Below are 27471 nucleotides of genomic sequence, written 5' to 3' on the forward strand. Positions count from 1 at the left end.
ATCAGGTGCAATATGATTACACTAATATTTGTGCATTAAGCACCTGATCACCCACCATCTTGGGGACAGGGCCTGTCGGGTGTGGGACCCAAGACCTGATGGCGGGTGATAGGGTGCTTAATGCACAATTTTGTGTGCAATCGTATTGCACCCGATCCAGACTCCCTACAGCACAACGTTCCTTGATGCGAGAGGGGACTCCCTGGGTCAAGATAATGCAACCCTCGCCATCCAACCATCACGATTCATCCCAAAAGTCTCAGCTTCTCATGGAGAGTTCTGAACTTCTGCATTGAAGGTAGCGCCATGACAATATTGATTCTAATGATTACTTGGGATTTGGACCAAAGTTCTATGGGTTAAGAGGCTTCATCTAGTAAATGCATTAGCAAATCCAACCCCATTGGCATTACTGTTTCCACTAGAACTACCGATGATGAAAATTAGGACATGTATCTATCTAATAATGAAAACAGGAAACTGGCTAAAAGTCAAAGCTGTTAATGTTTTCTATCATTTGTATAGGAAAAAAAAACATCCATGCATGCTGAGATCATTTTGATCACCAATTTTACAAATGCAGTCACTGCATGACACGCGTTTAACCAAGGCCTCCTGCTGGTTGCCTGCGTGGAGGATCAGCCTTGGCACTAGATGGCCTGATTATACGATCAATCAGCCCATATTCCATAGCCTCTTGAGCATTGAATCGCTTCATTCGACTAAGATCCTTGTGTATCTGTATCATCCAAATACAAGTGTGGATATAGAAGAGTTCAAATTCAACATAGGTAACATGGAGACAAACATATTAGTCAAGTGGAAAAAAATAAAGAATATATCCCACAGTTCATGATAGGGCTGCAGGTTTTGCAGTCACAACTGAAAAAGATTGTGTAAGGTAACTGATACAATAGACGTCAAATCCCTGAACAGCTGATGCTGAAAGGTCACTTGATTTTTATTATTTAAGATTTATTGTTCAATGTAGTGATTTAGTATTTAATATAAGTGACGACTATGGAAAAGGTGAAACCAAGTTACTTGTGCATGTGGAAACCACCAGTCTTGGCAGCAAAACAACAGTAGTAAAGTGAAACAATTGAGTGAATTCCCTGCTGCATAAGGCAATAGATTCGAGCATAAAAACATTTACACAAGATGATCAGTGGATCTCTTTTCAGAAGAAAACAGTGTAAGGCCAATCCTGCAACAACCCATGAACTAATACTACCAATGAAGGTTTCTCTCATTACATCTACATGGTTGCTAAATTCAGTTTCATCTACAAAACGGTCCTCAATCTCATTCCTTCTTAAACTCAATTATGCACTCCAGCAATAGCAGATACCAAAAATTTGACTCAATACAAAACCAAGTCCTCTAATGCCGGAGCCTGAGAAAAACTCAGAAACCACATCAACAACATCATTAACAGGCAATATTACTTCCTCAATGTGAATCCCATTGTTGCTTCACTAGTTCTTGTAAGGCCCATCTAACCATTTTCCAAATCAATCAGATACCACATAGCATTTTGCAACATCAGGCTGCACCCAAACCATGTCTTGCACCATTCTTTACCATCCAGCACAGCATGCCATGGCCCCAACGTGCTTGTATCATGGTCCTGTCACATGGGACCTGCATCTATTTCTCCTTAACCATTGCTGCCTCTATTTGCCACAAAACTTTGGCCACCTCCATGACATAACAGAGATTGGGCTGCACCATGATAGAAAAGCAAGGTCTTTTCTCTTGGAAGAGAAACATAACCAACAACCATTATGCAGATTGTAACGCCCCGAAATCTTAACCCAAATTTTGAGAATTTTTTTTTTCAATACAGCGGAAACAAGTCATACCGTAGGGCTAAGCATTCCAGAACATTACAGATGGAGAAAGACCAAAACATTTTTTTCATTCCAATATCAATGAAAATTAAGATCAGAGTTCTCACACTATCCTTGGAACAGTAAATCCAAAAATCCCGATCGAAGCCTCATCCCACAGTCCTTCCTAAATCCAACTCTTCACCTGAAAATTTATAGGACTTAGACTACAACTGTCTAAGTAGGAAGTACTGTAATTTTCTTTGCAGGTATATCATGTGTCAAGTATATAATGTGGGTGCCAAATGTGATTTTCAACCCATATAAGAATAAATAAAGAACTACGCTACAACAGACAACAATTTATGAGAAGCAATCTGACAAGTATCAAAAAAAATAATCATTTAAATATCCCATAACCACAGATACGAATTCATACAATGATTCAAAGAAATGCAATTATGACGGTTCATAATTCAGGTACGCATTCATAGCACAAGGTACATTCATTATGCATAAAGAAACATTAAACCATACCATGATGCATAATTTTAGTACAACAAGACATTTAACATACATTGAAAGTTAAACATCATGCATCCACCAAACTTATAACAATTAAGAAAACAGATAACATATGCATGTTCTAATGCATAGTAGGAAAATGCATGACTTATGCGAAATACATGAATCCTCTTATTATCTTTCCTTAAATTTCTCTTTCATATGCATGCTCTATTAAATGCATACAATTTAAGTTCCTCTTTTTAATTACCGTTGCCCGCGGATACACCAAACGGGTACAAACCCCGAGGTCAAGTAGGTTCTCAGGGTAGCTTAACACACAATTTGTATTTTATAACTGGGTTCCAACTTAGCCCTCGACCGATATCAGGAAACAGCACCATCCATCGGAATATTAGACCTCCACATCTAATGTCGGGGACACAAGAGACACCCCACGCCCACATGTGTCACTTCCTTGTTACCATAAACAACAGTTGTGTCAAACACACCACTCCCGGGTAAAGTGGCGGACTCTCCCTAAAACCGTGGTCAGGAGAAAGAACCTCAATATCGGGTTCAGGGGACAAAATTTCAGCACACGGAGTTTTTGTATCCTCACAGTCTCCCCAAGACCGGATATCTAAGATTCTCATACTCCAGATGAGATATCCCAGAATGTATATTACATTGTTCTTATTCATTATATTTTTATTTAAGTTAATTTGTTTAAGTTTGCAACACCATATGCAAAAGTAAAGTAAAAAGGCTCGCATCCACCCCTGCGAGAACCATCACGGGACTCCCGCCCGTGGAAACACATAGAACAGTGCAATAAAGATAAAATGTGATTTTTTTTGTGATGCATTTAAACAATTGAAGAAAGAGCAACCCAAAGCCCAAGGCTCTCCAGGCCCAACGATGATTCATTTACATCATCGATGCATCATATGCAAAAATCATAACAACTTGCAACGTATGCAATAATACCAACGTGATTCCAAATGCACATTCATCCATACCATTTTAACAATGTGCGTGAGCTTCCACAGTCATATGCAAGTGTTCACCATCCATGTGCAAGTGCTTTCATGAAATCACCTAACACACATGCATTCATCCAAGATTTCATAAACACATGAGGACATTTATGCAAGATTGTACACGCCAATACCATCGATGCCATGTACGCATTCGTACCAAGCCAACTTTGCAGAAATCAAATATCTCACATGTTACAAACTATAAAGCATGCTAACACGTGTCATTAAATATTCAAAACTCAATTTTACATTCAAAAACTCAACTTTACGTACATAATAACAAATAGAGTTATCAACACAAATTTGTTAACATTGAATAATTTATGTATGCCCTGCACATGCTTAGACATTGCCCTGTGCCAAAAACCCAAAGTTTCTCAACATACACTGTGATCCGAGTATTAACTTGTGTAGTTTAGGTGATGCAATCAAACATATATGAAAAGCAACCCAGCACATGTCGATTCCATGATCTTAACAACAATTGCGTAAGCATATCACTGCATATTCCCATCATGTGCACACGTACTTGTAAATGCATGTTTTTCATTGAAATGAACGTCAAATGCATATATTCTTTCAAATGTGTGTAACTATCAAGGTCGGGCTCGGTTTGGAAATGTCATCTGCCCATCAACACAAATTTCTATCAAGCTCCACCTGATTGACAACTCAAAATTTCATTAAGTGCATGCCTATCTTCTGCATAATTTGGTCAGGTACGAACACATGCAAATACCGATTCTTAACACATATATTTATATATATTTACAAACGTATTTAAAGTACGAAGGTCTCTCTTCATCAAGAGATTCACAACAAGCCGACCCAGTCGACTGAGGTCCCAACCAGGCTCAGCCGACACCAGTCAGCTGGGTCGGGTCTGGCAAACAGACTGGATAACTAAGTCAGCCCAGCCAACCCCATCAGTTGGGACCTGACAGCACCTGCACTGGCCCAACCCAACCTGTGTGTGCTGTCGAGGCTGGACAGTTACCCACCTATTAATGTATATATATATATATATATATATATATATATATATATATATATATATATTATAGGAACAATTACACGGTTATATATTTGATAGGAGGCATGATTATTGAGCAAGTATGCAGCTAAAACATTCAACACTTAAGAAACAGTGACACACCTACACAGGAGAAAATTTTACATATATAAATTAAGAAAAATCTGTGAAAGAATTTTAATTCAACCTACATGCAAAACATGTATCTTGGTGTGGTTACTGTAAACACCCCAAATTTTCACCCTCATCCAGTGTTTGTCCATTTCATAAGTCATTACAGATCATTGCATGTCATTGCATGTATTCTGCATAGCATTGCATGTCATTGCATCTCATTTTCGAGATCCAGCACTCCTATTTCAAAACATTCAATCCAGATTTGAATTTTAAAGCTTTATTTCAAAATTAATTTCAAAACCTGGGTTTTTATTCAATACTTTGTCATTTTCCAACCCCAGAACTTTATATTCCGAAATATTTTCTCAGAAAACGATCTGGATTCATTTCAAATTCAAATTTTAATCGATTTCAATTCACAGATGAGACCCATTGAGATGGTGTCGCTTCTGAATTCCTCTATTCATCAAATTTTTCAAATTATTGAAAGTTTCAGTCCGATCAGGACTCTGTGTCAGAGTCCTAATCCGGTCAGGAGTCTGTTTTGAAGTCTGTTTTACTGCCATTTTCAGTCTTTTTCGATTATTTTCAAAATTTAGGTCATTTTACATAGTCCAATTAGTTCAGGATTCTATTTTAGAGTTCGGTCGAGTTAGGAGTCTAACCCTGACTGTGTTTTCTGACTTATTTCATCATTTCTTGATAAAATCTTTTGAAAATTCTTTCATTTGGCTTTTAAAATCTAAAATCTCAGAATCCTAAGAGTTCAGGACTCTAACCCGGAGTTCCAGTTCGCTTGAGACCCTATTTTCAAAGATCTTGAATTTCAAATATCGATTTTAACCCCTTTTCAAAGCCATTTTCAGTGTTTATTTCAAAATTTCTAAAACTCGATGTGGGCCCACTCAGTTGGCACTATATCCAGAGGAATTCTAATTCAGTTAGAACCCTATGCCATTTCAAAAATCCTAATTTTAAGATTACTTTTGAAAATCCTTTTTGAAAACTCCTTCAATTTCAAGTGTTAAAATCATCTTTTTGTAAAAACTCAAGTAGGGCCCACTCGGGGTGGTGCCATATTCGAGTCAGTCAGGGCTAGACTAGGGTTAGTTGATGTCTTGGTTAGTGTTAGAGGTTTAGAAGAGTCAAAACCATTTTGAAAAACTCATTTTTGAAAGTTAGTTTTTAAAACTAGGGTTTTTAAAGGTTTTTAAAGGTGTTTTAAAAACCCAATGTGAGAAAATGCCAAGTGGCACCACATTTGAGGATTTTCTAGGTTTAGCTAGGGGCTAATTAGGACTTAATTAGGATAATCTAGGCTAGGGTTAGTTAGGTAAACTCACACCAAAATCGCCCCCCCTTAGAGAGTCCAAGATTTTCAAAAGTGTTAAAATTTAAACCTAATTTTTTTATTATAAATAGATGCATAAGGGGGGTCGATTTTTCCCATCTCTCTCCTATTGGATTCTTGAAGCTTCTCTCTCCTCTTCAGCCCTTCCTCCATTGCAGCAACCTCAAGGTAATTATTTTCTTTAATTTTTTTTTTTATTTAATACTTTTCATTGTTTTAAGCATGATTTAGCCATTGGCACCATCACCTTCATGGATTAAACCATGGATTCAACCTCAAGAACCATCAAGAATCAGCAAGAACGATCCAAGAAGGTGATCTAACCCTGTTTTGGATGATTTACAGGGATTTTAATCCATTAGAATTGATTTTAATATGATTCTTTACATTATTAACCAATAAAATATATGATTTACCCTTTTAATGGGTTAAATCTATGTTTTAAAGGTGATATCAAATTCCAGCCATTGATTCCCTGTTTTTATTTTATTTTCATGGTTTATTCATGTTTGTTTTACGTTCTACAGCATAGAAATAATTTTTATTTGTTGTTTTATGGTTTATTTTATTAATTTACATTAGTTAGTGCATGGTTTGTCAAGTTTCTTAAATTTCTGTGTGTTTTAGGTTTAGAACAGTAAAGATAATGTTATTTCGGATTGAAGTACTCATTGTTTATTTCTGATTTTTTTATATGTGGTGCATGCATGAGTTATTGAGTTACTGTAGAAAAATCAGAGGTTTTGGATCTCGGGAACCCTGTCAAAAAAATCAGACATCAAATCGGGTTTTTAAAGCTTTAAAATCGTGGTTAAAATCAAGAAGGTAACTTGCTGTTATGATATTTCTCTCATCTTATATCCGATTTTAGATCTGTAAAGTGCTATGGATTCACATTGAGTAGATCTGTCTGCTGTGAAATTTTCGGATTTTTTGATCACTGTTTAGTATTTTTCCCCTTTCAGAGAATCTGTTTTTAAATTTAAAACTCGTTAGGGTTTACCAAAACCCTAATCATACTTGTCTTAGTCATAAATCCCAAACCATAGATCCGATTTTAGATCTGTAAAAAGTGAGTATTGTTATTTTTCTGTCTACTGTTCACCACTAAAATTTCAGAGATTTTTATTTAGGATTGCTATTTATGACTGTATTTTCAATCTGAAGTAGCCGTTTTAATCCCTGTTAAAAGTGATATATTTTAGCTCAGATTGCCGGAAGGGTTTCTCCCTAACCGGAGATGATTTTTCCGATCTGTAAATTGGGAAATCTTTGTTTTTCTTCTTAGTTAGTCTCTGTAAAATTTCATAAATTTTCATGGAGATTTGACCCCTGGTTCAGGTCTTGGACTGAGACTGGTTGGTGAATTAGGTCAAAAATAGCATATTTTTAAGGTTTAATGCAATTTTCGGATTAATTTAATGTCAAAAAATTATTTTTATAATTCCAATTCGACATTAGGGTTATAACAAGTGCAGGTACCAATTTTTATGGATTTTGGAATCCATTTGATGGCTGAATTAAGCAAATTGCAAAACCGGGTTCCTGAAAGATCCAAAAACACTGCAAAAATCACAAAATTTGTGATATTGTTGGATTTTTGTGTATAAGCATATGGTTTTAGGGTTTTATTATGTTCATAAGCATCTTAGGATACTTTAAGTTTAATTTTGTAGTTATTTGATTTCATTTAGGTCATAAAACCCAAAATTTTACCAAAATCTCTTTCTAAAAACCTTGATTTCAAGGCCATAGTCTTGCTATCGGGGGCAATTTGGTCATTTGACCTAAATTTCGAAATCCCTAACCCTAATTTCATATTTTTAATCATGTCATAGCATATTTGGTTTGAGTTTATTCCATTCAAATTTCAAAACTTGCATTTTATCAAAATATCTTTCTAAAAACCCTAATTTCAAGGCCATAGTCTTGTTATTAGGGGTATTTTGGTCATTTTGACCCCAATTTCGAAATTTCATATTTTACCTTTATTATTTCTTCATATTTTATCATTTTGATTTAAGAGAATCATGGCAAAAAGGCTTATATCTAGCAAAATCCAACAATTTCCTGATATTGTTGGATAAATCTAGAAAAGCCAACATATTTTCATTAACCAAGTTTTCTAGTTTTGCAGATACATTGAAGACTTTATTTTTCATGTATTTAAATTTCAATAGTGATGTAATTTGTAATTAAACTTTGGAATAAGAATTTATATTTCCTGCTTAGATTAGGTTGCATTGCATATAGTTTATAATTTTAATGTGTGATGGATGATGATTCATGCATATTTTTACAAATTCACCATGGGCCACACGAATGGCACATACACTAACTTCTATGAAGTTTATAAACTTGGTGGAATTTGTATTTATGGCCATAGTCAGAATACGAATGATACTTAGATTTATGATCTTCACATTAGCCACATTCAGCCTACACTCTTAGGCTAACTTCAAAAATGCACTGCATTTCTCAAAAATACAAAAAGTATTTCTCAATTCCTCAAAATCATATTCATTCATTTCATGCATTTGCCAATTCCAATTCAAATTTCAATTCAAAGAAGTTCATTTTCTCAAAATCTCCTAAGTCTTATAGCAAAATCGATTTTCCCAAAGACATTGAATTTCAAAGGATATTTCAAGTATTTCCCAAGTTCCAAATTCAAATTTTCTAAGTTAGAATTTCAATTTCAAAGTTTGAATTCAGAGAAACCAAGTTTCTCAGAATCGATTTTCTCCAAATGTCAAGGATTCCTCAAAATCGATTTTTATTTCTCTCAGAAGTACATTTCAAATCACAATTCACGATTTTCCAAGATTTACATTTTCTAAATATTTCAGTCATTCAAAGCAAACATCATGTTTACAAATGTGCATTTTCTGAAAATTCATAGCACATGTCTGATTCTATGTGCATTTAGAAATTAGAATATGATTTAGACAAGTTGAATAGAGTAGAGCATAAGATTGATCCTTGGTTCAATTACCCCTGTTAAAGGTGGCAGAAACGGTTGAACCTCGTACCGACAGGCGAGTCCCATTCTTCGGAATTATCCCGCATTTTAAAACGGAGGCGAATTATTTTCAAAATCTTTTTCAAAGGTCAGTTTGACTCGCAAAAAGTTAAAAATTTTGCGATGATAACAGTTACTTATCTCCTATGTCACATGGGTGCAGGTGCGGGCGCGGGTGCGGGTTCGGGTGCGGGGATTCGGCACTTCCAAAAAACCCGGGTGCGGGGGTGCGGCAGGGGCAAAAATGTAAAATATATATATATATAAAAACGGGGTCAGCAGCTCTGCAGCTGTCTGTCAGCAGCTGACAGCAGCTGACAGACAGCTGCTGCGGCTGACAGCAGCTATCAGCAGCTGCTGCAGCTGACAGCAGCTGTCAGCAGACTGCTGCAGCTGTTCTGACAGTTGCTGCTGCTGTTCTGACAGCTGCTGCTGCAGACAGCTGCTGCTGCTATCAGCAGTTGAAAGACAGCTGCTGTCAGCATTACTTTTTTTAAAAAAAAATCGCAGCCCAGTTGGGCAATTTTTTTTTTAAAAAAATAAATCCAAAACAAGAATGGACCAAAATGATCCTGGGTGCGGTCAACGCACCCAGGATAGGGTTGACCGCACCCGGTGCCGCACCCGCACACGCACCCGCGTCGAGTCGCGTCGACGCGGGTGCGGCACCCTGCTAGCCGAATCCCTGTGACATAGCTTATCTCCATGTTTTTCTCTACTAAACCATCCAGCTCATACCCATTACTTGTCTTCATCCATTTTAGGGTGCATGAAAGGTTGTTCTGCTCCACTACCGAATGGTGTTTGAATATACATACATACATACACATTTATAGTCATAATCGTATACCCATATTCTTATAGATTCCCATGTTGTACACTACACACAGGACATGACTGCTTACCTGTGTGACATATCTTCAATCAATTAAATGTTGCTAACATTAATGTAAAGTATTCAGTGTTAGATAAACCTTATATAAGTAGTTACAAATATTTCATTTTAACTGCCCATCCTAGGCACCTACCTAGCATTTAGGTATTGGGCCAGCACCTAGACACACTTCTATTTACAAATACTCAATAATACAGCTCTAGTCATCTAGGTTATAAATTAAGAAAATAAAGTCCAGTGAATCTAGTGGAAATACCATCACAGACATGAACTTTGTTAGGACTCCAACTACGAATATTGGCATCCATAAGTCTGGAGTGGAGTATGCAGCCAGTGTGGAAGGTCCCATCATGCCTATTAGATTTCTTTCCCATAGTAATGAAATTGAGATCTTAAACAAACCTAAGTTCATATATATTGGAAAAGAACTGACAAGGAAGCAAATTATGAGGTCTCTTACAACAAAGTATGTTCCATATAGTCAGTTGATAGCATATGAGGAAAGGAAAGCTTTGTACAAGATGCATATATACAGTATATGAAAAAGATAAAACCTCTAACTGGAACCCAAACCCATTTAAATTTAATAAACCCCAAATCCCCCTTTCATTATTCGAAAACCCCCTTTTCTTTCAATCGATTTGGAGCCTCACCATAACCCCATCAATGCTTGGACACCAGACACACCAAAACAAGAAAAGAAACAGTAACCCCTACCTTTTTCCGGCGAGGTGGTTGTTGCTACAACGAAGGAGAGGTGAAGACCGAGAGGGAGAGAAGGACTCGACAGGGCCGACGGCATCGACTCAGTCACACGTAGCGAGGGTGCCGGCGAGAGAGGCTGAGGAGGGCCAACCACGATGGTCGACCACGGCGTCGAGACTCCAACGAACTCCAGGGCAGCGTCGATGGCTTGCGCAGTGGGAGACGAGAGAGAGAGGAAGAGAGAGAGTGAGAGAAAAAGAGATGAGGGATGATGTTGTCATCGCAAAATTTTTCCCCTCCCTTGCGAGAGAGAAACGAATTTCGCGAGTCAAACTCGACCAAAGTTTTGAAAATTGTTTTGAAAATTTACTCGCCTCCGTTTTGAAAATTTGCGGGAAAATTCCGTGGAATGGGATCCGCCTGTCGGTACGAGGTTCAACCGTTCCTGGCGCCTTTACCAGGGGTAATTGAACCAAGGATCAATTACGTGCTTTAATTTGACTCAAATAGCTAAATTATGCTCTATTTTCCTAGAATGCACAAAGAATCAGGCTTGTGCTATGGAATTTTGAAAAATGCAAGTTTGAGAAAATATGATGCTTGCTTTGGAAAATTGAAATGCATTTAGAAAAGAACTAGAAAATACTTGAAAATGGAATTCCTGGGAAAATCATTGAATTTTATTGGAAATCAAAAATTTGCATTGGAAAGTGATTTCTCAGGAAAACTTGAAAAACTGAGAAAATTGGTTTTGAAATTGGAAACTTGGAATTGCTTTTATGAGAAAATGGATTTGAGAATCTTGAGAAAATCTAAGAAATTTATTGGAAAATGACTTTTGAAATGGAAAATGAATTCTCAGGAAAACTGGAAAATATGAGAAAATCGATTTCTGAAAACTTGGGATTTTGAAATTTGAGAATTTGAAAACATAGGAAAATCTTGATTTGAACTTGGGAAATGCTTTGAAATGTCATTTGAAAACTTAGGATTTTGAGAAAATCAGATCCTGAGAAAGACTTGGAAATTCTTGAGAAAATTGCATTTTTTGAAATTGAAATTGGAAAATGAGTTTGAAAATAATGCAATTTGAATGATATGAATGAATAAATATGAATTTGAAAAGGGAATTTCATTGAGAAATTGGGAAATCCTTTTAAGACTTTGAAAAATGCAGTGCATTTTGAAGTTAGCCTAAGTGTGTAGGCTGAATGTGGCTAATATGAAGATCATAAATCTTGGTTTTCTTCGTATTCTGACTATGGCCATAAATACAAATCCCACCGAGTTATAAACTCCATAAGAGCTTGTGCACGTGCCATTCGTGTAAACCATAGTGAATTTGAAATAATGTGCATGAATCATACATCACATATTAAAATTTTGCAGAAATTTAACTATATGCAATGCAACCCTATTCTAAGCAGAAATGTAACTCTTATTCCAAATTATTACATTTGATGTTACATTGAATTGAAATAAAAAGAAAAATAAAATCTAAGTCTTCTTCTTGAATGTTCCTGCAAAACTAGAAAACAAGGTTAGCACAAAAATGTAGGTTTTTCTGAATTTATCCGAAAATATGGGAAATTATCGGATATTATTCAGATATAAACCCCAAATCATACCCCATTTGATATAAACATGATAAATAATAAATAAATTTTGAAAATAAACTTGAAAATTCGAAATTGGGGTCAAAATGACCAAAATACCCCTGATAACCTTGAAATCAGGGTTTTCTGAAAGAATTTTTATAAATTTTGGAAATTTGAAAATCAAATGAAATAAATCAAACATAATATGATGAAATATGATGATATGCATGAAATTTTGGAGAATTAGAAATTGAAATTTCGAAATTTAGGTCAAAATGACCAAAATACCCCCGATAACAAGACTATGGCCTTGAAACCAGGGTTTTCTGAAATAAATTTTGCAAAATTGAAAAATATGAAATGCAAAGGAGATTAAAATTAACCCTAATATGATTCTACATGCTTTATGTACATGATAAAAACCCTAAAATGGCGAAAATATCATAAAATATCGAATTTAACCTGATTTTCGCTTCTTAATTTAAAGATAAACTAATACATAGAGCAAATGAACTTGGAATTAAACCAAATTTGGCATGGACACCTAAAATAACCCTAAAAACAGAATGGAGCTCGAAAATATAATTTTTTTGTATTTTTAAATATGGAAATTCAAATAAAAACCCTAAATTTCATGATTTTTGCCTAAAATATTGATTCTAAAGGGGATTTAGGATATCAAACTTCCATAAAAATTTCCCAAATTTTATGGAGTGACAGAGGACAGTAAGGCAAGAATTTTTTATTTTTACACTTTCTGGTTTTGACCTATGGTCGGAGCTGTACCACTCCGGCAAGTCGGATCGAAATCCGGCGACTCTAGTAAATGAAGGAAACAGACAAGTTTCGGTAGAAAATGTGAGAAAAATGGCAGACAGATGGGAAAATGGCTTAAATTGTGGGAAAATGTCCCTGACAAACAGAGGAAGATTTTATCTTTTTACACCATTCGGATTAGGGTTACGGTTTGGAAAAGGCCACACTGTTATCAGAGACCTAAATCTCTGGAATTTCTGGACATTGGAATCTGTTAGACAGAAAGAGAAAATCCGGGAAAAATAATGAAACAGATCCAAAAATTCCCAAATTTTGGGAAATGATATAAAATTATGTTAGTAACAACGTTCATGTTAAAAGTTTTTGCAGACAGGTTACATATTTGACGTACTTGATGCATTAGGGCCTGTCTATACCCTGACAAAGGAAAATCGAGATTTTCCCAGGGGTCTGGGAAATCCGATTTTTGTAAGAGGGTAAAACTACTTGGAAAAACATAAAAATTTCCAGATCATAAGTAGATTCAATTATGAATCCACTGTGATTTTTGGAGGACGATTCGGATCTCCGACAAGGGTGGTGTCGGAGGTTCTTGTCTGCTAAAGCAGGAATTGAAATTTCTGGATGACAGAAAACCCGATTTAGGGTTTGATTTGTTTGATAGGGTTCCAAAACCCAAACGAACCTGGGTTTTTGGCAGAAAAACAAAGACATGTAAAACCAATTATTCTAAAATTTACAGAATTTACTGGTGCAATAACTCATATGACATAACGTATAGACTTTGCACAAAACTGAAATTCTATGGATTCTACATCAACTACTAATGAATCTATATAAAATGAATAAAATGCATAATGAAAATGCAATTTTTTAATATGAAATTATATAAAATATGAAAATCAAAACCATTACGAGGGGATACATGAACTCTTATGTTTGATGTTGCTGTGAAAAAGGAAGATCCAGTCCATTCATTGGGCGGATTCCGTACTCCATGTAGCCTTAAGCATGAAAATAAAGGAAATAAAAGAGAAAAAAAAAAGTGAAGATCTTACCTTGGGCTGGCTTAAGGTAAGCTATGGCAATGGTGTTGCTGCTAACTTGAAAAAGATGGAGGTTTTGCCGTCGTGAATGGAGGTGTTGTGGCTTGGAGGATGTTGCTGCTACCAAATACTCAAACGTTTGGGAGAGAGGAGAAGTGGTGCTGCCTTGTTGCCAAGAAGGGTGGCTGACATGAAGGAAGTGGCTGAAGCTGTGTTGAAGGTGGCTGCAGCTTGGTGCTCCCCTTTGGTGGCTGCCTTGATGCTGGAGATGGGCTGCAATGGAGGCTGTCAAGGAAGGGAGGCTGCTTTGGTTGGGCAATGATGGAGATGTGGCTGGAATAATGGCCTGTGGTGGTGCTAAGTGAGAGGAGTGGCTGCTGGTTGGTGCTCCCCTCCGGTGGCTGCTGCCTTGGCTGGAAGAAGTTGCTGGACTGCTTGAAGGAATGCTCAAAGTGCAGCAATGGAGACTGCAACCCAAAAGAGAGAGAGAGAGAGTGCGTTGAATGGGGAGAGATAGCAGCCGTAACCCTCTTTTTCTTTTTTTTTTGGTTTTCTTAACTTAGGGAAGATTATATCTTTCCCTAAGTTCTTAGCTTTAATTAGGGAAGGAAAGGGAAACAGCCTTTACGTGAATGGCTGGGCAAGAGGGAGGAAGGAAGGGAGAAAGGGAAGAAGGAAAGAAAGGGAAGAAAGAAGAAAAAGAAAAGGAAGAAAAAGAAAAAGAAAAAGAAAGAAAGAAAAGGAGGGAAAAAGGAAAAGGGAAAGAAAAACATGGGGAAAAAAATGGAAAGTGGGGCTGGAGATTTGGGTGACCACCTTGTGGGTCCCACCTCTCTAAAATAAAATAAATAAATATCAATAAAAACGAAAAAAAAAATAAATAAAAAGGAACATTTTTTTTCTTTTTAATAAAATATAAATGTAAATGAATGGGCCATCTCAGAGAGGGTCCAAATCCCACTTTTGAAAGTCATTTTGACGATTTGAGGGGTAAAATAGTCTTTTCAAAAAAAAAAAAATCAAACGAAATGAGCTATTTTTGGCAGTTTTTGAAACGAGCTCGGATTTTGAAGTTCAATACCCCGTTGCGAAGCAAATCCAATGTAGAATTTGAAAATGTAATTTTGAAAGAAATCCAAATTGTTTTTCTCGAGAAAATGCTTCCAACAAAACGAGCTATTTTTGGCAGTTTTTGAAACGAGCTCGGATTTTGAATTTCAATATCCCATTGCGAAGCAAATCCAATGTAGAATTTGAAAATGTAATTTTGAAAGAAATCCAAATTGTTTTTCTTGAGAAAATGCTTCCAACAAAACGAGCTATTTTTGGCAGTTTTTGAAACGAGCTCGGATTTTGAATTTCAATATCCCATTGCGAAGCAAATCCAGTGTAAAACTTGAAAATTTGATTTTGAAAGAAATCCAGATTATTTTTCTTGAGAAAATATTTCCAAATTTAGACTCCCGGGGTGAAAATGTCAATTTTGGAAACCCGAGGTTTGAAATTGATTTCTGAAAACTTTAAAAACTCAATCTGGATTGAAATTTATAAAACTGGAGTTTTGGACTTCAAAAATGAAATGAAATGTTATGAAATGCTAAGAAATGATATGAAATGATGAGAAATGACATGCGAAATGCAGACCCTGAATGGAGAATTTTAGATGTTAGAGCCCGATTGGCAGCTGTACCAGTTTAAAAAGCATTAAAATTGATAAAATTTGCAAAATAGCTCAAGAAATGGTTTTCGGGACTCTACTGGATCAGAGTGACACTGAAAATTGAGGTTCGAGCTGGATTGAACTGAAATGAGCTGGATTGAGCTGAGTTTTAGAGTTTCAGAACTCAAATGAACTGACCAGGCACTGACTCAACTGACCTTTCCGACTGAATTTTCAAGAAAAGCTGTCATTTTTAGAGAAATGGTACGGAATGGTCACTGGAGTGAAGTGAATTACAAACTTGAGCTGACTTTGAGCTAAAAAAAAAAAGGTCAATAATACTGACATGAACTAAAATCGAAGCTCGAACACTAGCTCAATTGGCTGAACTCAGCTCAATTTCAGCTGAAAGAGCTCAAATGGACTAAAATGGGCTCCTAGACACTTGGAAAGGCTTTTGAACTGAAATTGGAGCGCTTGAACTCGTGGTGAGCTCAAGTTAGACTCTGGGGAGTATGACTGACTATGAATGACTGACTCAGAGACAATTGGTCTGGATTTGAGTGAGAAGTAAGCTCATTTCTGAAGAAATGATCCCATTTTGGCAGGAATGGTCAGAAATGAAAATGGTTTATTCCTTATGAGATCAGATGAGCTTGAGATGACTGATATTCTAACTGTCTTGAACTGACCAATGAGCTTGGTTGACTCCGACTGACTGGGGTCTGGGATGACCTAGGGGTAAAATGGTAATTTTCCTAATGAAAAATGGGTATAATGGTGATTTTCTGAAACTGACTCGGGGTTTGACTCCTACACTGACCTAACAGGGTTGGCACTGAACAAGGAGGATTGTTTGAGAATGAGTGAGGAAAATTTGGGGTGTTTACAGATGAGAGGAATAGGGGTTCGGGGACCCCTTATTGAAGAGGGCGACCCCCGAAAAGGAAGGAGTATCCCTTTTTCGGCGGCTGCGCAAGAGCCCTCCATTGAGCCAAAGCTATTTCCTGCGTTAGGGTTCTGAGAACCCTAATGCACTATCTCATCGGGCAGCCTTGTGGCACCCTTACGTTTCTTTCTTTCTTTCTTTTTTCACTTTATACAGTACGGGCCGGGTTACAGTACGGGCCGGGTCCGGTTCTGAGCCCTGCAATCCGTGACTCGGGATCCAATAGTAAAGTGGATCCGAGTCCGATTTGAATGTGGATCCGAATAAGAAAAAAAGATGTGGATCCAAAATGTTGGATCCGTTTGGGTCCAGTCGTGGATCCAATCCCACATAACTAGTTTTTTTTTTTAATAATTTATTTATTTATTAAACATTATTATTACATTTATGCCTTTAATACCCATATATATTTTCTTTGGATCGAGTAAACGGATCTGGGCCCAATATGTATAAAACCACCCATGCAATACAGATTATTTACGGATCTTGGATCCGAAATGCAGTTCTCATGCCCAATTTTTTTGAAGAAAAACAAAATTTATTATTTTCAAATAAATTTAAACAGCTAAAGCGAACAATCTGGGTTGTTAAGTCCTTTTGGATCCGGGTAACGGATCCTAACCCAAAACCTTAAAATTCGTAGATATTACATCCTTTCCCCGTAAAAAGAATTTCGTCCCCGAAATTTCTAAGACTTTTTTGGTCCTGAATAACCTCCACTTATTCCCATTTCGCAAAATGTCTCCATCTTTTCAGAGAAGTCCCAAACATAACTTCAAAACAAGGTCTAGAATCTATTACGGAGTGATCCTTCTATTCACAAAAGACACAAACATGTCACTATATCAAGATTTAAAATCAATAATGATCAGATTCTGCTACGACTAAAGGCAAAAGCTATTGATTCATGACAAACTATCTCCATCAATCTTGGCAAATCCTCACAATTTACCCTAACTCCTTATTAATTAAAGATTAACAAGATCCACGTCGGGTCACCTGGTCTGGAAAATGTACAACCTCACACGAAATTACCGCTCTAGAGGGTATACCTGATCTTGGACAATACACTACCTCACAGGAATTCACCGTCTTTGCGGCTACCCGCTCTTGGACAGTGCACTTCCTCACAGAGATCCACCCCTCTAGACGGATCACCTGATCTTGGTCATACACACCCTCACAGATAATCCTTTGCATAGAAGGATCCTCAACAGGTGCCAAAATAGTGATACATACAAATGACTGCTTTCAAGGTCGATAGCCACCAATATTGGCACGAACATACATATCACCAATAGGCATCATCACTTCATATGACACATAAGTCATAAAATCACACATTTCCCCAATAAGGTTCCATTAATCATAGTTCACTATTTAACTTAAGCATATATCACATGCTTTCAAAATTTCAAATCACGTGGCATTTCAATCCTATCGTACAAAAGCATATTATCCTATGCATCATATTATTGCCACTAGAAACATTGCATTTTCCCAATTTAACCTCGAAACAGGTGTACCCAAAACATTAGTTTTATACAATGTGATCCCGTATATATCAAGAATTAACTAAACCTCAAGACACGTAACTTCTGCGTAATTCGAGTTATGCACACAAGATTCAATCACATATGCATCTAAGACATTCAGATTATTTCATCATTTCATGTGCTTTGATAATTCTGACATCATATCACATTCGATGATTTCGACAGGAAACACACGCAAATGTCTACTAAGAGATTTAGTTGAATATTCATGATACATACATCAATCATGTTATGCCATTATAATAGATTTCTACATATAGTCATCTATAATGCAATCATCTACAATATAAAACTATGTAGACGTGAATTCACCTATATACTAATCACGACTAATACAAAAATCAAAATAAAATTTACTTACAGAGCGCTTGCAGGGTGTGGCATGACCGTGATCTTTGATTTAGTGTTCCAATGCTCTGATACCATAACTGTAACGCCCCGAAATCTTAACTAAAATTTTGAGAATTTTTTTTTTCAATACAGCGGAAACAAGTCATACCGTAGGGCTAAGCATTCCAGAACATTACAGATGGAGCAAGACCAAAACATTCTTTTCATTCTAATATCAATGAAAATTAAGATCAGAGTTCTCACACTATCCTTGGAACAGTAAATCCAAAAATCCCGATCGAAGCCTCATCCCGCAGTCCTTCCTAAATCCAACTCTTCACCTGAAAATTTATATGACTTAGACTACAACTGTCTAAGTAGGAAGTACTGTAATTTTCCTTGCAGGTATATCATGTGTCAAGTATATAATGTGGGTGCCAAATATGATTTTCAACCCATATAAGAATAAGTAAAGAACTACGCTACAACAGACAACAATTTATGAGAAGCAATCTGACAAGTATAAAAAAAACAATCATTTAAATATCCCATAACCCCAGATACGAATTCATACAATGATTCAAAGAAATGCAATTATGACGGTTCATAATTCAGGTACGCATTCATAGCACAAGGTACATTCATTATGCATAAAGAAACATTAAACCATACCATGATGCATAATTTTAGTACAACAAGACATTTAACATACATTGAAAGTTAAACATCATGCATCCACCAAACTTATAACAATTAAGGAAACAGATAACATATGCATGTTCTAATGCATAGTAGGAAAATGCATGACTTATGCGAAATACATGAATCCTCTTATTATCTTTCCTTAAATTTCTCTTTCATATGCATGCCCTATTAAATGCATACAATTTAAGTTCCTCTTTTTAATTACCGTTGCCCGTGGATACACCAAACGGGTACAAACCCCGAGGTCAAGTAGGTTCTCAGGGTAGCTTAACACACAATTTGTATTTTATAACTGGGTTCCAACTTAGCCCTCGACCGATATCAGGAAACAGCACCATCCATCGGAACATTAGACCTCCACATCTAATGTCGGGGACACAACAGACACCCCACGCCCACATGTGTCACTTCCTTGGTACCATAAACAACAGTTGTGTCAAACACACCACTCCCGGGTAAAGTGGCGGACTCTCCCTAAAACCGTGGTCAGGAGAAAAAACCTCAATATCGGGTTCAGGGGACAAAATTTCAGCACACGGAGTTTTTGTATCCTCACAGTCTCCCCAAGACCGGATATCTAAGATTCTCATACTCCAGATGAGATATCCCAGAATGTATATTACATTGTTCTTATTCATTATATTTTTATTTAAGTTAATTTGTTTAAGTTTGCAACACCATATGCAAAAGTAAAGTAAAAAGGCTCGCATCCACCCCTGCGAGAACCATCACGGGACTCCCGCCCGTGGAAACACATAGAACAGTGCAATAAAGATAAAATGTGATTTTTTTTGTGATGCATTTAAACAATTGAAGAAAGAGCAACCCAAAGCCCAAGGCTCTCCAGGCCCAACGATGATTCATTTACATCATCGATGCATCATATGCAAAAATCATAACAACTTGCAACGTATGCAATAATACCAACGTGATTCCAAATGCACATTCATCCATACCATTTTAACAATGTGCGTGAGCTTCCACAGTCATATGCAAGTGTTCACCATCCATGTGCAAGTGCTTTCATGAAATCACCTAACACACATGCATTCATCCAAGATTTCATAAACACATGAGGACATTTATGCAAGATTGTACACGCCAATACCATCGATGCCATGTACGCATTCGTACCAAGCCAACTTTGCAGAAATCAAATATCTCACATGTTACAAACTATAAAGCATGCTAACACGTGTCATTAAATATTCAAAACTCAATTTTACATTCAAAAACTCAACTTTACGTACATAATAACAAATAGAGTTATCAGCACAAATTTGTTAACATTGAATAATTTATGTATGCCCTGCACATGCTTAGACATTGCCCTGTGCCAAAAACCCAAAGTTTCTCAACATACACTGTGATCCGAGTAGTAACCTGTGTAGTTTAGGTGATGCAATCAAACATATATGAAAAGCAACCCAGCACATGTCGATTCCATGATGTTAACAACAATTGCGTAAGCATATCACTGCATATTCCCATCATGTGCACACGTACTTGTAAATGCATGTTTTTCATTGAAATGAACGTCAAATGCATATATTCTTTCAAATGTGTGTAACTATCAAGGTCGGGCTCGGTTTGGAAATGTCATCTGCCCATCAACACAAATTTCTATCAAGCTCCACCTGATTGACAACTCAAAATTTCATTAAGTGCATGCCTATCTTCTGCATAATTTGGTCAGGTACGGACACATGCAAATACCGATTCTTAACACATATATTTATATATATTTACAAACGTATTTAAAGTACGAAGGTCTCTCTTCATCAAGAGATTCACAACAAGCCGACCCAGTCGACTGAGGTCCCAACCAGGCTCAGCCGACACCAGTCAGCTGGGTCGGGTCTGGCAAACAGACTGGATAACTAAGCCAGCCCAGCCAACCCCATCGGTTGGGACCTGACAGCACCTGCACTGGCCCAACCCAACCTGTGTGTGCTGTCGAGGCTGGACAGTTACCCACCTATTAATGTATATATATATAAATTATAGGAACAATTACACGGTTATATATCTGATAGGAGGCATGATTATTGAGCAAGTATGCAGCTAAAACATTCAACACTTAAGAAACAGTGACACACCTACACAGGAGAAAATTTTACATATATAAATTAAGAAAAATCTGTGAAAGAATTTTAATTCAACCTACATGCAAAACATGTATCTTGGTGTGGTTACTTATCTCCTATGTCACATGGGTGCGGGTGCGGGTGCGGGTGCGGGGATTTGGCACTTCCAAAAAACCCGGGTGCGGGGGTGCGGCAGGGGCAAAAATGTAATATATATATATATATATATATATATATATATATATATATATATATATATATATATATATATATATATATAAAGGGGGTCAGCAGCTCTGCAGCTGTCTGTCAGCAGCTAACGAACAGCTGTTGCGGCTGACAGCAGCTGTCAGCAGCTGCTGCAGCTGTTCTGACAGTTGTTGCTGCTGTCAGCAGCTGAAAGACAGCTGATGTCAGCAGCTGAAAGACAGCTGCTGTCAGCATTACTTTTTTTTAAAAAAAATTCGCAGCCCAGTTGGGCAATTTTTTTTTAAAAAAAATAAATCCAAAACAAGAATGGACCAAAATGATCCTGGGTGCGGTCAACGCACCCAGGATAGGGTTGACCGCACCCGGTGCCGCACCCGCACACGCACCCGCGTCGAGTCGCGTCGACGCGGGTGCGGCACCCTGCTAGCCGAATCCCTGTGACATAGCTTATCTCCATGTTTTTCTCTACTAAACCATCCAGCTCATACCCATTACTTGTCTTCATCCATTTTAGGGTGCATGAAAGGTTGTTCTGCTCCACTACCGAATGGTGTTTGAATATACATACATACATACACATTTATAGTCATAATCATATACCCATATTCTTATAGATTCCCATGTTGTACACTACACACAGGACATGACTGCTTACCTGTGTGACATATCTTCAATCAATTAAATGTTGCTAACATTAATGTAAAGTATTCAGTGTTAGATAAACCTTATATAAGTAGTTACAAATATTTCATTTTAACTGCCCATCCTAGGCACCTACCTAGCATTTAGGTATTGGGCCAGCACCTAGACACACTTCTATTTACAAATACTCAATAAAACAGCTCTAGTCATCTAGGTTATAAATTAAGAAAATAAAGTCCAGTGAATCTAGTGGAAATACCATCACAGACATGAACTTTGTTAGGACTCCAACTACGAATATTGGCATCCATAAGTCTGGAGTGGAGTATGCAGCCAGTGTGGAAGGTCCCTTCATGCCTACTAGATTTCTTTCCCTTAGTAATGAAATTGAGATCTTAAACAAACCTAAGTTCATATATATTGGAAAAGAACTGACAAGGAAGCAAATTATGAGGTCTCTTACAACAAAGTATGTTCCATATAGTCAGTTGATAGCATATGAGGAAAGGAAAGCTTTGTACAAGATGCATATATACAGTATATGAAAAAGATAAAACCTCTAACTGGAACCCAAACCCATTTAGATTTAATAAACCCCAAATCCCCCTTTCATTATTCGAAAACCCCCTTTTCTTTCAATCGATTTGGAGCCTCACCGTAACCCCCATCAATGCTTGGACACCAGACACACCAAAACAAGAAAAGAAACAGTAACCCCTACCTTTTTCCGGCGAGGTGGTTGTTGCTACAACGAAGGAGAGGTGAAGACCGAGAGGGAGAGAAGGACTCGGCAGGGCCGACGGCATCGACTCAGTCACACGTAGCGAGGGTGCCGGCGAGAGAGGCTGAGGAGGGCCAACCACGATGGTCGACCACGGCGTCGAGACTCCAACGAACTCCAGGGCAGCGTCGATGGCTTGCGCAGTGGGAGACGAGAGAGAGGAAGAGAGAGAGAGAGAGAAAAAAAGATGAGGGATGAGAGGAACAGGGGTTCGGGGACCCCTTATTGAAGAGGGCGACCCCCGAAAAGGAAGGAGTATCCCTTTTCCGGCGGCTGCGCAAGAGCCCTCCACTGAGCCAAAGCTATTTCCTGCGTTAGGGTTCTGAGAAGAACCCTAATGCACTATCTCATCGGGCAGCCTTGTGGCACCCTTACGTTTCTTTCTTTCTTTTTTCACTTTATACAGTATGGGCCGGGGCCGGTTCTGAGCCCTGCAATCCGTGACTCGGGATCAAATAGTAAAGTGGATCCGGGTCCGATTTGAATGTGGATCCGAATAAGAAAAAAAGATGTGGATCCAAAATGTTGGATCCGTTGGGTCCAGTCGTGGATCCAATCCCACATAACTAATTTTTTTTAATAATTTATTTATTTATTTATTTATTAAACATTATTATTACATTTATGCCTTTAATACCCATATATATTTCCTTTGGATCGAGGAAACGGATCTGGGCCCAATATGTATAAAACCACCCATGCAATACAGATTATTTACGGATCTTGGATCCGAAATGCAGTTCTCATGCCCAATTTTTTTGAAGAAAAACAAAACTTATTATTTTCAAATAAATTTAAACAGCTAAAGCCAACAATCCGGGTTGTTACGTCCTTTTGGATCCGGGTAACGGATCCTAACCCAAAACCTTAAAATTCGTAGATATTACACAGATAATGAGCTATACCACAACAAGTGCATTGGTTCCATTCATCAAATGTTCTTGAGGTAACTTCCATTTTCATATTCCAGTTAAACAGATACATAAGTGCATCACTTGACTACCCAGTTAAACTTAGCCGGAACCAATATATGGGAACATCTATACATCATCAAAGGAAGCACTTAGGTGCAGTGGGAAGCCTGCTTCCTGGAAATCGTGATTTGAACTAGGCAGTGCCTGCTTCCTAAACTGAAGGAAGCAGCCACGAACTTGGCTAATGATATTATAGATGTGAATTTCATGAGATTGAGGAATCAATATGCCCAAATCAATGGTCTCTTAAATTTATTAACATTTGTTTAACATAGAAAGTACAATACATACTCATAATGCTTATTTAGATGTGTGAACAAACCTTATAGAACATGCATTAACTTCTTAAATTTATTAACATCTGTTCAACATAGAAAGTACAGTACATAGTCATAATGCTTATTTAGATGTGTGAGCAAACCTTATAGAACATGCATTAATTTTTGCATAATTTTTTTCTTGTTATTTTTAGTACCTTGATGTACAAAGTAAGAATATTGTTCACAAAGGTCATTCTTAAATCAAATAAATCATATATAATTATTATTTTTAGATGTTGCAAGTATGTTTTCATTATATTCTTTCACTCAAGCTATGTCACATGGGTGCGGGTGCGGGTGCGGGTGCGGGGATTCGGCACTTCCAAAAAACCCGGGTGCGGGGGTGCGGCAGGGGCAAAAATGTAAAAATATATAAATATATATATATATAAAAGAGAGAGAAAATCCTTTACGAAAAAAGGTTTTGAAAAGCAGCTGACAGGAGCTGTCAGCAGCTGACAGCTCCTGTCAGCAACTGACAGCAAAAGGAGCTGTCAGCAGCTGACAGCAGAATTTTTTTTTAAAAAAAATTCGCAGCTCAGCAGCTGACAGCAGTTGTCAGCAGCTGACAGAAGCTGATGTCTCAGCTGTCAGCAGATTTTTTTTAAAAAAAAAATCGCAGCTCAGCAGCCCTCAGCAGCTGACAGGAGCTGCTGTCTCAGCTGTCAGCAGTAATTTTTTTAAAAAATTTCGCAGCCCATTTCAAAGGGCAATTTGTTTTAAATAAAAAAATCCAAACTCCAACTCCAGTCTTAGACCATTGATGAATTGATAGAAATGCTTTGTATCAATTTGTTTTTTACAGAGTTCTATGTTTTCGGGATAATGCTATTGTGGCTCAAGAAGAGCCAACTCATTCCAAAGGTCGAACAACTCACTAAAGTATTATCTAATACTTTTTTTCCTTGAGTAGTTGCAAATGTAAGCAATATCTTTAAGAGAATACATTATCTTAAGATAGTCTCATGCTTTATTTGCATGCTCAAATTTAGCTAGACTCGAGCACTTCTTGATATCAACACTACTAATGAGCCAATACATAATCTTGGTATGCCCTATTATTCATTCTTTCCATTTTTTTCTCATAAGTGACCATAGCCTTGATCTTTTCCGCCTCCGTAAGAGGTACCTTTTCTATTTCTATCTTAATAAGAATTAGTTTAGGTTTCAAATCCAACCCATCCACTAATCTCCACAACCCTTTCCCCCATATAATGCTTCATGATTGAAGACCATGTTACAAAGTTTGTATCATTGAGCTTGATGGGTTTTAGGGTGACATTATCATTGTCATCCATGTTTACAAGAGCTAAGAAAGAGAATAGAAGATCAAGAGGAAGAAAAAAGAGAGGAGATAATAAAAAAAGAATCATGAGCACTCCACCACCAAGAGAGTCTCTCCAATGAAGAGCATGAACACATGAACACTTCACCACCAAGAAAGCACCTCTAATGAACAACATGAACACATGAACACTCCACCACCAAGAGGGCACTACAATCTCACAAGCACTTAAATGGATTTTTCAAAAGAGATTTCATCTCTTACAAATCTTGAGTAGCACACTTCCCAATACACCCAAAAAACAGTTTGATTTCAAAGCTTTGATACCATGTAAGGAAACAAGGTCCTCTGAAGATATTCACCAAAACAACAAAGTGGACACTCAAAAGAGTTCCACCAAAGCACCAAAAGAACATACACAAGCCATAAAATGGGCTCACACACAAACACCCACTAAAGGGGCAAACACAAGAAATAAAAATAATATTTTATTGATCAAGACTCATGCAAGAAACATACATATTGTGGTGGTTTTGCCCCCTATTTATACACAAAGTTGGAGCTCCAAAAGGGAGTCGTTGGGGGTCCAACAACTCTAAATAGAGTCGTTGGACTCCCGACTCTATGGGTTGACTAGTCTCATCCCAACTAAAAAACAAAAAGGAACCTAACTAAATTAACCTAGTTACTATCCTAGTTATATATATATATATATAGTTATATACATATATACATTTTTAACAAAAGTTTAATACTTTCCACTGACCACATTGAAATTCCAAACCAATGTGTCAAGCTGGAAGTATACATGAGAACAAACAAAACAAAAAAAATTTAAATGAACTCCATCAAGAGATATAGTATATATTATTTGATTTTGTAATAAATTCAGAGATAGACTGTTAAAACAAAAGCGGACAAAAATTCAGTGAATTTTCCATCAGAAAGTCTAATACATGATCTGCCATTCATAAAGGCAATTTGTAGCATAAAGGTGCGCCATGAAAAGTGTTGTTACAATTGCACTAGTCAAAAAAAAAATATTGAAACAAAAGATAAAAATAAAAAAAGATAAATAAATTTTCCATCAGAAGGTAAAAATATATACTATAACTTTATAAAATTGCGGGGAAATAGAACTCATACCTTCACAGATTGGCCAGTCTTTGCATCTAGTTCCTGAAACAGATAGTCCCTGGTTCTAATGAGCTCATTGGCTTTATTTCGAATGTCATCAGCCTGTTGAAACAAAAAATAGAGAGCACAGTAGATGCTAAGAGAATTATCGAGACAAAGTATGAATGGCTCCAACTCAGCAGATAAAAATTTCTTCAGACCTGACCACGAGCAGCCCCAGCAGGAGACTACAATGCAATTCTTGATAAAGGCATGGCAAGGCGACTACCCTGTTTAATGAAGCATGACAAGGAGCAAAAATCAGAGTGGTTTACGAAAATTGATTTCCTAAAGTTTGCATAAAGGATTTCTCAAATAATAGTGGGACCTTTTCTCCAGCTGCAAGAAGAACTCCTGCCATATTATAAGCATAGCCAACACACCTCGTGCCAACAGGACTTTTCAAGCTCTGTAAGGTATCATATAATGCCATGTTGGGGGTTAACTATCAAAAGCACTGAAGAAAAAAAGGAAAAGAAATCATTGATGAACATATGTCCATAATTTGATATCTTAAAAGAACCTGCTTAGCATAAACAAAAACTCACATCACCACCAGGACCATTGATATATAAGTACAACTTTTCAGAAGACTCCAGGTTATCTAGGTAGAGCATTGTAGCCAGTATCTGATTACTGAACTCCTCATCAATATGTTGTCCAATAAAGATGACACGCTCCCTGTACTGCAAGTAAAATTTTCCAAAGGCCTAAATTATCCTGCAACATATAGCATCAAAGATATGTTCAACTGTGTGTTATTACTTACAAGTGCGTTCCACAAGTCAATCCATTGCCATGTACCTTCACCAGGAGTTTTGTAGGGTACTCTAGGTGTGCCTATTGGCATCATCCTAACACATGCACATGTTG

General features: G+C 37.2%; 1 pseudogene across 1 annotated transcript; it reads right to left on the reverse strand.

The window, feature by feature from the left end:
* Positions 1–437: 437 nt before the first annotated feature.
* LOC149836360 (ATP-dependent Clp protease proteolytic subunit-related protein 2, chloroplastic-like) lies at positions 438–27471 on the reverse strand (annotated as a pseudogene). Its single transcript, XR_016432415.1, has 6 exons — positions 27368–27471; positions 27147–27284; positions 26927–27043; positions 26760–26828; positions 26569–26661; positions 438–739 (listed from the first exon to the last, which is right to left on the reverse strand). The product of XR_016432415.1 is annotated as an ATP-dependent Clp protease proteolytic subunit-related protein 2, chloroplastic-like (transcript).

This window comes from Nuphar pumila, chromosome 6 (genome assembly GCF_984573655.1).
Source record: "Nuphar pumila chromosome 6, dmNupPumi1.hap1.1, whole genome shotgun sequence".
NCBI lineage: Eukaryota > Viridiplantae > Streptophyta > Magnoliopsida > Nymphaeales > Nymphaeaceae > Nuphar > Nuphar pumila.